The sequence below is a fragment of the Paroedura picta genome, chromosome 4 (assembly GCF_049243985.1).
Source record: "Paroedura picta isolate Pp20150507F chromosome 4, Ppicta_v3.0, whole genome shotgun sequence".
NCBI classification, from domain to species: Eukaryota; Metazoa; Chordata; class Lepidosauria; order Squamata; family Gekkonidae; genus Paroedura; species Paroedura picta.
Window position 1 is genome coordinate 75,877,157 of NC_135372.1, and position 14,161 is coordinate 75,891,317.

Consider the following 14,161-nt stretch of genomic DNA (forward strand, 5'->3'; position numbering starts at 1 on the left):
AGTCAAGATCATCCATGGAATGGTAGAGACTTAAACATGGGTCTCCCGAATTCTAATCCAACATACTAACCACTATACCATGACAAGAATTTCCAATGGCATAGAGAAATTACACTGGAAAAACCATTGATTGATTAATTTCACGTTACTGTTTTTTATGAGAAGTGCATGATAATGGAGAAACAGCATCCAGTCACTTATTTTTAAAAATATTTATATCACACTTTTCATTGGTGATGATGATGGTGAATGATGTAAAATAATTTGGCCAGTTCTTTAACCTAAGGACTTTAGCTGAAAGTGCACAAATAGATGACTTCAAAAGAGTGCCAGTTAGTAACAAGTGAGTTAAATACTTTCAAAAGTGCTGCAACACAGACTGCCATTCTGAGTTGCTTAAAATAGCACATTTTTTTCTTCTGCATTCCAGGATATAATGCAAATTTTGAGGGAATATTTAATGAAGGCTCAGTGGAAGGACAAAAGAAACAGATTTACCATTGAAGCTTTAAAGGGTATTCTGTTAAAACTATATAACCCATGTGACTATTCATGCCTTCACCTCTACAAATGCAGCTTGAACAACCAACTCTGTTCAGGGAAATAAAATCTTCCAGCAAGCATTTAGCTGCCACTTCATCATAGGTATGTAGGTACTGTTGTAAACATAGAAGTGCTTAGTTTAGTGTTAGAGTAATTAGTATTGGGAGGGGGTTTCTTTGATTATTTGCTTACTATGTTATTTCTTTCCCACTTCCATACAAATTTGCCATTTCAGTTAAAATAAGCAGTTATGTATATAAATGTATAATAAAAAGTTTTACATATACATGTGTGTACAAGTCTATCCCATCCACAATGGCTGAAGCCCTGTTTCATTTGCCAACTAGAAATTCTTACATGTCTGGGCATCCAAGAAAACATTCTTATTGATAAACAATGACCTCTTTTTATACTCACATCATTACCCTATCAACTCCCAAGGGGATGTTAAGATCTGGACCTAGAAGATCTGCTTCTTCCTCAATTAAAATATTTTTGGGTAATAAATGCTTGATGAAGAGTTCCTATGAACTCAAATACTTGCACAATGATTTGTGTCATTTGAGTGGGCCCGGTACTACATGGATTGTGTTTACCAGGATCACTATGTATGTTTACAACTTTTTGCTGAGTCAAAGCTGTTTAAAAGGATTGCAACCCCTTTAAACACCTTCAGATTTCACCTGTGACTTGGAGAAGACATTTAAAAGGATCATGATTACTTTATATACTTTGCTCCCTCCATGAAAACAATAGAGGGTGGGACATCTTCCTTGGGGCCCAAATAATTAGACCCCCTGATACAGTTTTTTTTGAAACTTTGAATGTTTTTTGGTGCCTCTATAATATATATATCCCCCAGAGCCCCAGATTCCTCTGGATCAATTCTTCATTCTACCCTATGGGGGCGATTGACAATAATTGCCCCCTTAGGATATAATGGAGCCCCAAAATTGCAGGATTTCCAAAAACTTCCAAGTTTGAATACCGTGCTGGTATTGGAATTTGGGAATATTGGAAAATATCATTATTTTTCCATGAATAGTTACAAGTAAAAAAAAATCTATACATAATAAATTGTGGTCTGTTTTTTTCCATTCAAAATACAATGAAAAATATTAGATAGTTGCCACTATTTTAAATAGAAAAGCACTGACTTACTGATGAAAATCATCTTACTAGAATAATACTTGCGCAGTTTTGTAGTAGAATATAACTAGGTACAAAAAAGTCTTGTCAGAAGCTTCCTCAAATATATTGTTGAAAATATTGGTTTATCTGTATTGCTGATGTTCCTAAAAAGATAAGATAGAAGCATCAGACACCCTTGTTAAAAGTAGACAAGATCATTGGGGGCAGCAGACTGAAATAGAAGAACTCTCCCCCAGTAAATTGCCATGATATAAGCTCAAAGATATGTGAAGAATGCAAACTTTCAATCCATGGCTTAATGTGCGGTCTCCCTTAGCCAAAGACTCCAAGGAAAATGCAAGAATGGTGAGGCCTCTGACTTAAAAATAAACAACAGGAACAGGCTCCACTCTTCTTTGTGTATTTTAAAGTACAGAACAGCATTCTTTCCACTCAGGAGGAAAAATCCACCAGCAAAAGTGCAAGACATAAGAAGAAACTTTTTAATATCACATTTGCAATGGCAACATGCTGGTTCTTATAGTTATTCGGGACAAGTCCCATTGACATATTGGGACTTGGGATTATATTAGGTCTTAGGGGTTTTGTGTATTATTTAGGTTAATATATTACTAGTTGTTTTTGTAAGTGATACCTTTGAGAGATTGAAAAGGTAAGAGAGAGTAGAAAAAGTTTAGTTCACCAGCTGACTAATAGGTTACATATGCACACAGAAGTATGTATGAATGAGCTCGAACTTTCCTAGCACATAACATCACTTCAATTACAACACCAGGTTTAAGAGTTGGATGAAAATTGGAAAGACCCAGGTTCAAATCCCTGTTCAGCCAAGAAGGTCACTGGGTAACATTAGGCCAGTCTTTTTCACCTATTTTATAGGGCTGTGAAAATAAAAGGGGGGGGGGAGTACAGCTGTGTCTTAGGGCCTAGCTGCAGTGTGAAAGTCAATGCCCTGTTCAGGCCTTGAATTGGGGATGACCTGCAAGGAACAGAGTACCTGGGAGCCAGGTGTTACAGCATCTGGGCAAAGGCAACATCCTCCATGTTGAAGAACAGTAGGACAGCTTTAATCTCACTGATGAGGCAAGTGAAGGCTTCCTGGGCTTTTCCCATTGCCCTTTTTGGTGGCACTGTTGGCATCCCTGGGGCATGACCTCTTGGAGGGTGGCCTGCCTCGAAGCCCTAATCATAGTGCCCTGCGTGCAGAAAGGCTTTCTTGAAGTGGCCTCCTGGTCCCTCGAAATTTGCTCCTGATGAAAGGGAGTAGGCTTCTTCCTCCCACTGTCTGCCATCTCTTCCGCTGGTGGCACAAAGCTGGGTGCATCCTTTGTAGGTGCCTGCAGCAAATGAAGAAAGTCAGGTGTTGGGCATTTGTGCCCCTCTAGACATGGGCATGGCACACCACCTAGTAATCTGCCACAGAGGTCACTGGGGTGGTGAGGGTGGTGTAGAAATGGCCTGGAAACAGGAACCTTGTATGGAGTAGCTAGGAAGCACATTGGCTTTCTGGCTTACTTAAGGCAGAGGAAGCAGCAGGGAGTTGGAATGTGGAAAGAGTAGATGTTTCCCCCTCACTCTCTGAACCTCTCCAAAGACTTTTAGCAACTGGTGGTGTCTGGGCAGTGCTGCTAAAAACTCTTTTTTTTCTTATTGGGAGAGCTTTGTTTTTAATAAGCTCCATGCCGCTTTCAGTGGTGGGAGTTGAGCTGACTTAATATATAGCATTCTATATAGCATTCTATAATATATAGCATTCTATATATAGTTCTGCAAGGGGAAAACAAACAGTGTGGTGGTTGGTGTCTGCTACCGACCGCCTGACCAACGAGAGGATGTGGATGCTGCACTTTGTGAGCAGCTTGAGAAAATATCCAAACGGCAGGACCTTGTCATCATGGGTGACTTCAATTTCCCAGATGTGTGCTGGGAAACAAACTCTGCGAAGCGTCCTCAGTCATGCAAGTTTCTGACCTGCCTGGCTGACAATTTCATTTATCAAATGGTAGATGAACCCACAAGAGGTTCAGCCATACTGGACTTAATACTGACCAACAGGCAAGAGTTGGTGGATGAGGTGAAGGAGGTGGGGACCCTAGGGGGAAGTGACCATGTCCTCATAGAATTCCTTTTGAGATGGGGAGCCAAGGAAGCTTGTAGCCAGACGCGGATGTTGGATTTTCGTAGGGCAAACTTTAATAAACTCAGAGACATGATGAGTGTCATACCATGGACAAGAATGCTGGAAGGGAAGGGAGCATGTGAAGGGTGGGCGCTACTCAAACAAGAGCTATTGCATGCTCAATCAATGACTATTCCAGAAATACGAAAACACTGCAGGAGCTCTAAGAAGCCTATTTGGATGAACAGAGAACTTCAAGAGGAACTAAGAAAGAAAAGGAAAATGTTCAGGAAATGGAGGGAAGGACACAGCTCTAAAGAAGAGTACCTACAGGTTACTAGGCACTGTAGATCAATCATCAGAAAGGCCAAAGCTGAGAGTGAGCTAAGATTGGCCAGGGAAGCCCATTGTAACAAGAAAAGATTTTTCAGTTACGTGAGGAGCAAACGTAAAGTAAAGGAGGCAATAGGCCCGTTGTTGGGTGCGGATGGACAAACTCTAACGAAAGATGCAGAGAAAGCAGAAAGGCTTAGTGCCTATTTTACATCTGTTTTTTCCCACAGGTCTAAGTGTTTAGGCACATCTAGAGATGGCTGTAGCCAAAGGATAGTGTCTGGGTGGCAGGTTAACATGGATAGAGAGGTGGTCGAGAGGCATTTAGCTGCACTGGATGAGTTCAAATCCCCTGGTCCAGATGAAATGCACCCGAGAGTACTCAAAGAACTTTCCAGAGAACTTGCACAGCCCTTGTCCATCATCTTCGGAACCTCTTTAAGGACTGGAGATGTCCCGGAGGACTGGAAAAGAGCAAACGTTATTCCGATCTTCAAAAAAGGGAGGAAGGATGACCCGGGAAACTACAGACCAGTGAGTCTGACCTCTGTTGTGGGGAAGATAATGGAGCAGATATTAAAGGGAGCGATCTGCAAACATCTGGAGGACAATTTGGTGATCCAAGGAAGTCAGCATGGATTTGTCTCCAACAGGTCCTGCCAGACCAACCTAGTTTCCTTTTTTGACCAAGTAACAGGTTTGCTGGATCGGGGAAATTTGGTTGATGTCATTTACTTGGATTTTAGTAAAGCTTTTGACAAGGTTCCCCATGATGTTCTGATGGATAAGTTGAAGGACTGCAATCTGGATTTTCAGATCGTTAGGTGGATAGGGAATTGGTTAGAGAACCGCACTCAAAGAGTTGTTGTCAATGGTGTTTCATCAGACTGGAGAGAGGTGAGTAGCGGGGTACCTCAGGGTTCGGTGCTCGGCCCGGTACTTTTTAATATATTTATTAATGATCTAGATGAGGGGGTGGAGGGACTACTCATCAAGTTTGCAGATGACACCAAATTGGGAGGACTGGCAAATACTCCGGAAGATAGAGACAGAGTTCAACGAGATCTGAACACAATGGAAAAATGGGCAAATGAGAACAAGATGCAATTTAATAAAGATAAGTGTAAAGTTCTGCATCTGGGTCAGAAAAATGAAAAGCATGCCTATTGGATGGGGGATACGCTTCTAGGTAGCACTGTGTGTGAACGAGACCTTGGGGTACTTGTGGATTGTAAACTAAACATGAGCAGGCAGTGTGATGCAGCGGTAAAAAAGGCAAATGCCATTTTGGGCTGTATCAACAGAGGCATCACATCAAAATCACAAGATGTCATAGTCCCATTGTATACGGCACTGGTCAGACCACACCTGGAGTACTGTGTGCAGTTCTGGAGGCCTCACTTCAAGAAGGACATCGATAAAATTGAAAGGGTACAGAGGAGAGCGACGAAGATGATCTGGGGCCAAGGGACCAAGCCCTATGAAGATAGGTTGAGGGACTTGGGAATGTTCAGCCTGGAGAAAAGGAGGTTGAGAGGGGACATGATAGCCCTCTTTAAGTATTTGAAAGGTTGTCACTTGGAGGAGGGCAGGATGCTGTTTCTGCTGGCTGCAGAGGAAAGGACACGCAGTAATGGGTTTAAACTTCAAGTACAACGATATAGGCTAGATATCAGGAAAAAGTTTTTCTCAGTCAGAGTCGTTCAGCAGTGGAATAGGCTGCCTAAGGAGGTGGTGAGCGCCCCCTCACTGGAAGTCTTCAAGCAAAGGTTGGATACACACTTTTCTTGGATGCTTTAGGATGCTTAGGGCTAATCCTGCGTTGAGCAGGGGGTTGGACTAGATGGCCTGTATGGCCCCTTCCAACTCTATGATTCTATGATTCTATGATTCTATGATTCTGAACCCATAGAGCAGAATGGAAACTTTGTGATTGGCAACCAGCAGTGCCTGTTAACCTTTGGAAGGTTCCTATCGGTGTTTCCAAGGCTGGAATTCTGGCCCACCATTGCCTTGGAGTTTTGTGAACAGTTTAATTGAGCAGTGCCATTCTGTCTGCAAAAGATACCTATTCATGGACTACAACAAACAGCTCTAAAACTTTGTGAAAGTTGCCACCAGAAACTTTAATTCATGAACTGCTCGAAATTTGTCATGAACCTTTGTTCATGAGCTAGTTCATGTCCATCCCTATAAGGCAACCATAATACTCCACACTGGCTATCTGTGAGTAAAAATGCAAGGGAAGAGGACAAGGTCTTTTCCAGGCCAATTTGGGGCCAGGCCTAAAGTCAATTCTAAGTCAGGCAATTCCTGGAGATTTTGTGATAGAGTCTGAGGAAAGGACGGTTTGGGGAGGGGAAAAGCCTTAGACAAATAGAATGTCATACAGTTCATCTTATAAAAGAGTAATTTTTCCAGATGAAAAGATGTTAGCTGTAATTCTGGGAGATCTCCAGGTCCGACCTGAAAGTTGGCAAATCCTAGGCCTGGCAGAAGCCTCTACATTAGCAATCCCCAACCTGTGGGCAGTGGACCACATGTGGTCCGCTGACTAATTGGAGGTGGTTCGCGAAGGACACGGCTCTTTACTACATCCCCCCCCCCCCGGCCCTTTACAACACACTTCGGGTGTCATTGTCTCCCATCACTCCCAGATGGGACTGTCTCGTTGCAGAGAAACAAGATCAGGGTTCCCATTGATTTGTCATTGTCATGAGTTAAAATTTCCATGAAAATGAAATGTTCCTTATGTTCATTGTTGTGCCGTGTCTGTATCTTATTTTGAAGGGATGTTTAAACATTACCATAGCGATCAGAGAGCGTTAGGGCAGTGGTTGAGAGTAGAGGAGTAAACTACCCCCCCCCCACGGGCCTCAGTAAAATTGTCAAGCGTTGAGTGGTCCCCGGTGATAAAAAGGTTGGGAACCACTGATCTACATAATACCCAATCACATCATAGATACTAGCCAGCTCATATGACTTAACTAGGCCTGGCTGCTTGCTGCTGTTCAACAGAAGCCACCCTATGCAAACTAGTGTAGAGTAGCAATTAGAACTTCAGATGAAGGGGTGAGAGATCCAGGTTTGAATCCTCATATTGCTATTGAAGCTCGCTGCATGATTTTGGACCAGTCAGAGTCTTTCAGCCCACCCTACCTCACAGGGTTGTTGTGTGGATAAAAAGGAGATGAGGAGAATAATGTGAGCTGCTTTTGGGAGAAGGTGTGGATACAAATGAAGGAAATAAATAATAAATACATGGGGAAGGGTTGTGAAATCCATCTTTTCCCTATTGATAAGTCAGAGCATTTAAATCCAACTGCTCACCTTGGAAATTGGAGGTGGCAGCAGTGTCTGGGAACAGCTTCAAGCCACGAGCCGCTCCCAACATGCACTGCTACTGCATCTGTGCCCCAAGTGGCCCCCATTGCCCACTAACACTGTGCTCCAATCCAGAGTGGCCCCCAACATGCATCACTGCCATGGCTGAGCCAGAAGTGTCTCCTGTCAAGCGCCACCATTGAGGTTAGGCTCAGAGGGGCTCTTGGCATCCGCCACCAGGCTCTGCTGCAGCTACCCTCATGGCTGCAGAATGAAAGTAAGGGTGCAGACAGTTTTAAATTAAAAAAAAATGGTGGGAAAATCTGTTTAGCGTTTGTGTGTCACCGATCTACGTATGTAGTATCCACAGATTGGGACCACATGTTACTGTAGATATATAGATAGCTGAAGATGGGAGACAAATCAAAGATAGGTTGGTCAATAGTTGAGAAGCAGACAGTGGTCCCGGGAGAGGATATGGAATTTGCCAGGATGAGGGAAAGAGGAAATAGTGTGGAGAGGGAGAAATGGGAAAGTGGGGTGCCCTCCAAGTCCCTGAGGGTTCTCTACCATACAAGTGGGTCTGGCCCAGTGGACAGCAACATGCCACTGGGCCCGTTTTCCTAGGTAGAAGCTACGGGGAGAGTGGGGAAGTTTAATACAGAAGGGCAGATAAAGGTATATTGGCTGTTGGCTATGAGCAAGACAGGGTCACTAGTTCCAAGTTAAGAAATTCTTGGGAGGCTAAAGATGTCGTCCTGAGAGGGTGGCAGGGCATCTGCTCTGCTATCTCTGAAGCCTGACAGGGGTCAATTGTGCAAGCAATTGGCAGAAAAGAGGAGGGGTACGCAAACCCCACCTCACCTTTCTACCCAGGAAGTTCTTGAGGCCGTCTCCAATCCTTTAGGGAGTATATCTCCCTGGATTATAGGCTGTCAGCGTTCCAGGTCCAGAGGACGACTGCCATTTTCTACCTCGGACTTTCCTTTCTTTCTTTAATCTTAAAGTATCTGCTTCAACCCTACATGATGATTTACCACAAATGAACGCTTTGAACTGAGGGGAGGACATCGGCTGAGTTCCAAAACATCATTTACTGCAAGTATCTCTCGTTTTTTTTTCTTCGTCTTTCTTCCTGCATCAAAGCCTTTTGTTTCCCCCCTCCTCTTACTCTGCTCTGCCTGAAGCCACCTCGTTAAGAGGCAGGCTAATTCTCCTAACTAAGCAGAAGAAGGACTCAAATCAACTCGAACTAATTGGCAAAAGCTCTTATTGTAATTGTTTTGGTTTTCGAAGATAAGAAGATAAGAGCTGTGAATGGGAAAATCTCACGAGAACTCTGTGCCAGTACGAGAATCTCTGCCTTAACTGACTTCAATACGCCACATGCCTGTGCCGGAACATTAGAGGATAAAACAGAGGACATCTACTGGCCACTTGTAAAATTGTTTGAGGCCGGGTTTTTTTTAAGTCAAAATCATGTCTATGTTAAAAAGATTGGCTCATCTAATAGAGATACAAACCCAAGATTACAAAGTATTCTTAGATGGATTGATCAAAAATATCTCCAAGGAGATCCAAGATGGCAAGGAAGAAGTCTTCAATAGGAATGATGGATTAATAACAGTGACTGATGACAGCTTTAAACAAGGTGGAAAACCAACAGCAGAAGAGAAATCTGAAATTCATATCTTCAAGGAGATCCAAGAAGCCAAGGAAGACGTCTTTAACAGGAATAATGGATCAATAACAGTGGCTGATGACAGCTCTAAACAAGGTGGAAAACCAACAGTAGAAGAGAAATCTGAAATTCTGGAGACGGAAAATGGCCGGAGTTCTGCAGCCCAGATAAGGACACCCTTTTTAAAAAGACATACAGCCATCTCAAAGCAACAGTGTACAAAAATCAATCAAAAGAAATATGGATCTGCAGTGAAAGTAACCGATTTAAAGGATCTCTCTGGGGAAAAAATTGTATTGATACTGGAGTCCAGGAGGTGCAACGGCCTCAAGATTTATCGATGCATACTCTGCGGGAAAGAGTACAACTGCACTTTCTACGCCAAAGGCCAATGGGACAGAATATAATTTTACGGGAACGACAAGATGTAGCAAGCCTCGAGATGAGACCCCCTTAAGAAGACCGAAAGCTCATATTGTTTTATGTTTAATGTTATACTGTATTCTATATTTCCATTTTTATGAAAAAGGGGAAGCAGTGTCTCTTTCTCTCTTGTTTTTTTTGTCTCTTTTCTTTTGTAGGCATATAGGTAATATAATCATTAGTGCTGAAAATGTAAAATGGGGTTCTCCCCCCTTATTTTTTCTTTCTTCTATTAGTGTATTGTCCTAGGACTAAAGCCTACACTGACTTGTAGAAAATGTTTAATGTTAAGCTTTCAACTTCAATCTGAAAATATATCTGTTAGGATGGTTCTTAGAATGGGTCAAGCATAAATTGCTTTGTAGATGTATCAGAACCAAGGATAAGGAGAAGCTATAGAAGACTGAAAGCTTATATTGTTTTATGTTTAATGTTAAGCATTTAATCTAAACCTGAAAATCTTATTATTCTCTGTATTAACAACATATACTGTATTCTACATTGCTATTTTTATGAAAAAGGGGGAGCAGTGCCTTTTTTCTCTCTTGTTTCTTTTTCTTAGTAGGCATATAGGTAATATAATCGTTAGCGTTGGAAATATAAAATGGGGCTTTCCCCCCTTATTATTTTTTTTATTGGTGTATTGTTATAGGGCCAAAGCCCATATTGATCTGTAGAAAATGCAAAGCTCTCAACTTATACCTGTCAGGATGGCTCTTAGAATGGGTCAAGTATAAATGGTTTGTAGATGTATCTGTATTAAGGATAAGGAGATATTATGAAATCCTTTTGTAATTTTTTTTCTTTGTACATCTTTAAGGCAATGTGAGGTCTACGATCTCTCAAGTAAGTTGACTAATAATAACTTTTCTTTTGTATATCTAAACAGGCCTTTTTTCTTTTTTTAATGTAGTGGAAATGTGGACGGCTCTTAGACTCATGGCTCTTAGAGTTTTGGGCAAAAGTTTATATCACTGTGGAGTCAATGTGGGGTCGTATATTCTCAAATGATGATTATATTTCTATCTTTATGAAAATAAAAAAAATCATTATATATATAAAAAAAAGAAATTCTTGGGAGGATGGAGCTGGGGAGGGTGAGGTTTGAGGGGAGAGAACTCAGAGGGGTATAACACCATAGATTTCACACTCTAAAATAGCCAGTTCCTTAAGGGGAACTAGCCTTGCCACCTCCAGGTGGAGGCGGGAGATCACCCAGAATTACAAGTGTTCACCAGATGAGAGAAATCAGTTCCCCTGGAGAAAATGGCTGCTTAGGAAGGTGACATCATACCCCGCCAAGGTTTCTTTGTTCCCAGATTTCACCCTCTCAAGGCTTCACCCCCAAATCTCCAGAATTTCCCAACCTGGAGCTGGTAACTCTAAGGGGGTGATCGATTCATGGCATTGGAATATCTCTTGTGAGACTGGCAATCCTAGAAGTAGAGGAGGAAGGAAGAAAAGGAGAGAGGTGGTGGGGGCTTTTGGGGAAGGGAAAGCAGAAATAGAAGAGAAGGGGGAAATGAGAGCCAGCTTGGTGTAGTACGGACTTCTAATCTGGCATGCCGGGTTCGATTCTGCACTCTCCCACAAGCTGGGTGACCTTGGGCTTGCCACGGCACTGATAAAGTTGTTCTGACTGAGCAGTGATATCAGGGCTCTCTCAGCCTCACCCACCTCACAGGGTGTCTGTTGTGGGGAGAGGAAAGGGAAGGCAAATGTAAGCTTCTTTGAGACTCCTTTGGGTAGAGAAAAGCGGCATATAAGAACCAACTCTTCATCTTCTTCTGAGATGCCTCCTGTAAGTCCTTGCAGGTTCCCACTTGTATAATTCTATTGGCACTAGACTAAACACCCCCCAATTTTTTGCTTCTAGTACAATTCAAAGGAAATTGCTTGTATAGCTATCATTGTTCAGGGTCCTCAGCCTTTTTGAACCCATGGGCACCTTTGGAATCTGACACCATGTGAAGGACACAACCTCAAAATAACAGTGACAGGAGGCTGAGCCAGCCCCAGGAGAAAGATCCATTCCACAGGAAGCCCAGTTACAGGGGGCAAGAGTGAGGGCAAGTGTGAGAGTGGCCAGAATGCTGCAGAGACTGTCACATGTTTCTCGCTACACACAGGCTTGCCCCTGGTTGCTCCCCAATGTGGAGTGCAAAAAGAAGTGGCAAATCCACTTTTGGCAATTTCCCTCATTTCGAGGCAAATCTGGCCAAAACTCACACCTGCACAGCCTTGAATTGCTGCTTGTGTCATGTCAAAGCAGCACTAAAAAAACCCCCAGCAACAAGAGGCTTTCCAGGGGCAAATTCATGTGGAATTGGTCATGATATTTGACATTACTTATATGCCTGATTTGGTGTATTGGGACTAAGCAAACAAAAATATTATGTGTAAGTCCCTACAAGGAAGAGTTGAATCTGAAGAATTGAATACTGAAGAGTTAAATGTATTGAAATAAAAGCTTAGAATGTCATGTTCTGTCAGTAAAATGAAGTAGGTAGAAGTTATAAGGTACTATTTTAATTAAACTATCTTAAGATAACACTCATAAAAATAAGATAGTTATTACACAAAATGTGGAGGGGACGATCAACATGTTAATTCTCTTGGCAGAGTAGCTTTTCTTTTAAATATGTCTATTCCAATCTAGAAGTGCAATGCAAAATGTTGTCAACTGCTCCACCTACTGAAATTTTAATAAAATGAGCTATCAGGCAAGAAGATTATTTAGGCAATGCACGTGGTTTCTATGCTGTATGCATTCCCCCCCAGACTGATCAGCTATAAATTGGAATTGTAGTTGACAATTGTAATATATACTGGATTTATCCCTTTGGTTTAAATGATAACTGAATAACAAAATTTTATTAAACAAACTCAGGGAAACCTGCAATCTGCATTATTTTGAAATGATATTCAGTAACGAGGAAGAAACTTTACAACACCCCAATGCACACCATAGTCTCAGACACTAGTGACCAGATTTCGTTTTATTTCAGTCCCAAACCCATAACTTACAATCCAGGATTAATTTTGTTTATTTTTAAATTTAAATACTCCACTGAGTAATCCAAGGAATTCTTGCAGCTGTTTAACAAAACAAGAAGTTCAGAATACTGTCAAGGAGCTGGTAAAAGATGTTCTATAGGTGGTATTTATCACCTAAAGATATAAGTAAAAAAGTCTAACCAATTTGATGGGAGTTGCTGGTGATGTTATGATTCTATAGGTTCCTTTTTTATATGTGGTGGTCTTGTGGAAGTCACAGGCCTTTGTTTGCACTGCAGCAAGGGAATGCAGATAATTCCACATTCCCTTTTTTGCCCTGGGTGCCAACAGGACCTATGTTGGGCCTGGGCTGTTGGGAAGGAAAGAGTGTCCTGGCCCAGCTCCTCCTCACTTGCAGCCATGACTTTAGCATCCTGGAAAGGAAAAAAAATGGTCCAGTTGTGCTATTCCGCATGGTGGAGCTGTCTGGGGCTTTTTTGTTTGTTTGTTTGAAGAACACAATACTACATTGTTATGCAATGCCAAGTTCTTCAAACAAACAAACAAACAAAAATAGTCCCTATTGCCCTGCAGTGCAGTGTAAACTTGCCGCCTCGGTTACCTCATCTGGAGGCACAGATCCAGGGTGGACCAGGTGCAATGGGCAAAATTCTCCCGTCTGGCCCTGGGAAAATTCTCCCCCCTGACCCCAATACCTGGCAGGGCAATACTCCCCCCTGGCCCCAATACCCCAATACCCAATAGGTCACAGATAGATACACAAGGATTGCTTGAATTATAGGACTGCCAGATCCAGGTTGGGAAATACCTGGATATTTTGGGAGTGAATGCTGGCAGAATTAAATATATGAGATAGCAGGGCACCAAGCTGCTTAAAATAATAAAATGGTTGTATAGAAAGAAGAGAGAGAAAAAGGGAGACCTAACTGTCTAACTATTGTTCTGTGTTCATTCTGTCTGTTCTGGAGGCAAGCAGGGGAAAATGTGCTTAAAGGTACAGGAAGTCTCCAAATGAGCCAATCAGGACATAGGAGGAGACTATTTGAAAAAAATATCAGGAAGTTCCTAATCTAATTATGCTAAATATAAAGAGAACTGCATTCTGATGAACGAAAGACTCAGTTTCTTTTGACATCCCAGAACCCTGATATAATTGAACCAGTTGCGAAGTTTTTATATCTTGCCATGAGAAATCGTGAATGTATTATGTCTAAAGCATGATCTTTGCCTTTGTTCTCACTAGCAGTGGATCCTTTTGCACTTTCCCTTATTGTACTTCTATATGCTATTAAAGGCTTGTTGTTGTTGTTGTTGTTGTTGCTAAAGACATATCTCCTCTGATGCCCCCTGCAGGATATTCTTTACATGGTGTTGAATCATGCACATTACAGATCTTGCAAATTCCCACACTGAGGATGGCAGGGTATCAGGAACAGGGGGACTTCAAAGCCATGGAGTCCAAAGTGGCAATGTTCTCCAGGTGAATTGATCTCTGTTGCCTGGGAGACCATTTATAATCCCAGGAGATCACCAACATGGCTCGGATGTTACACGTTGTTTGAGATGAA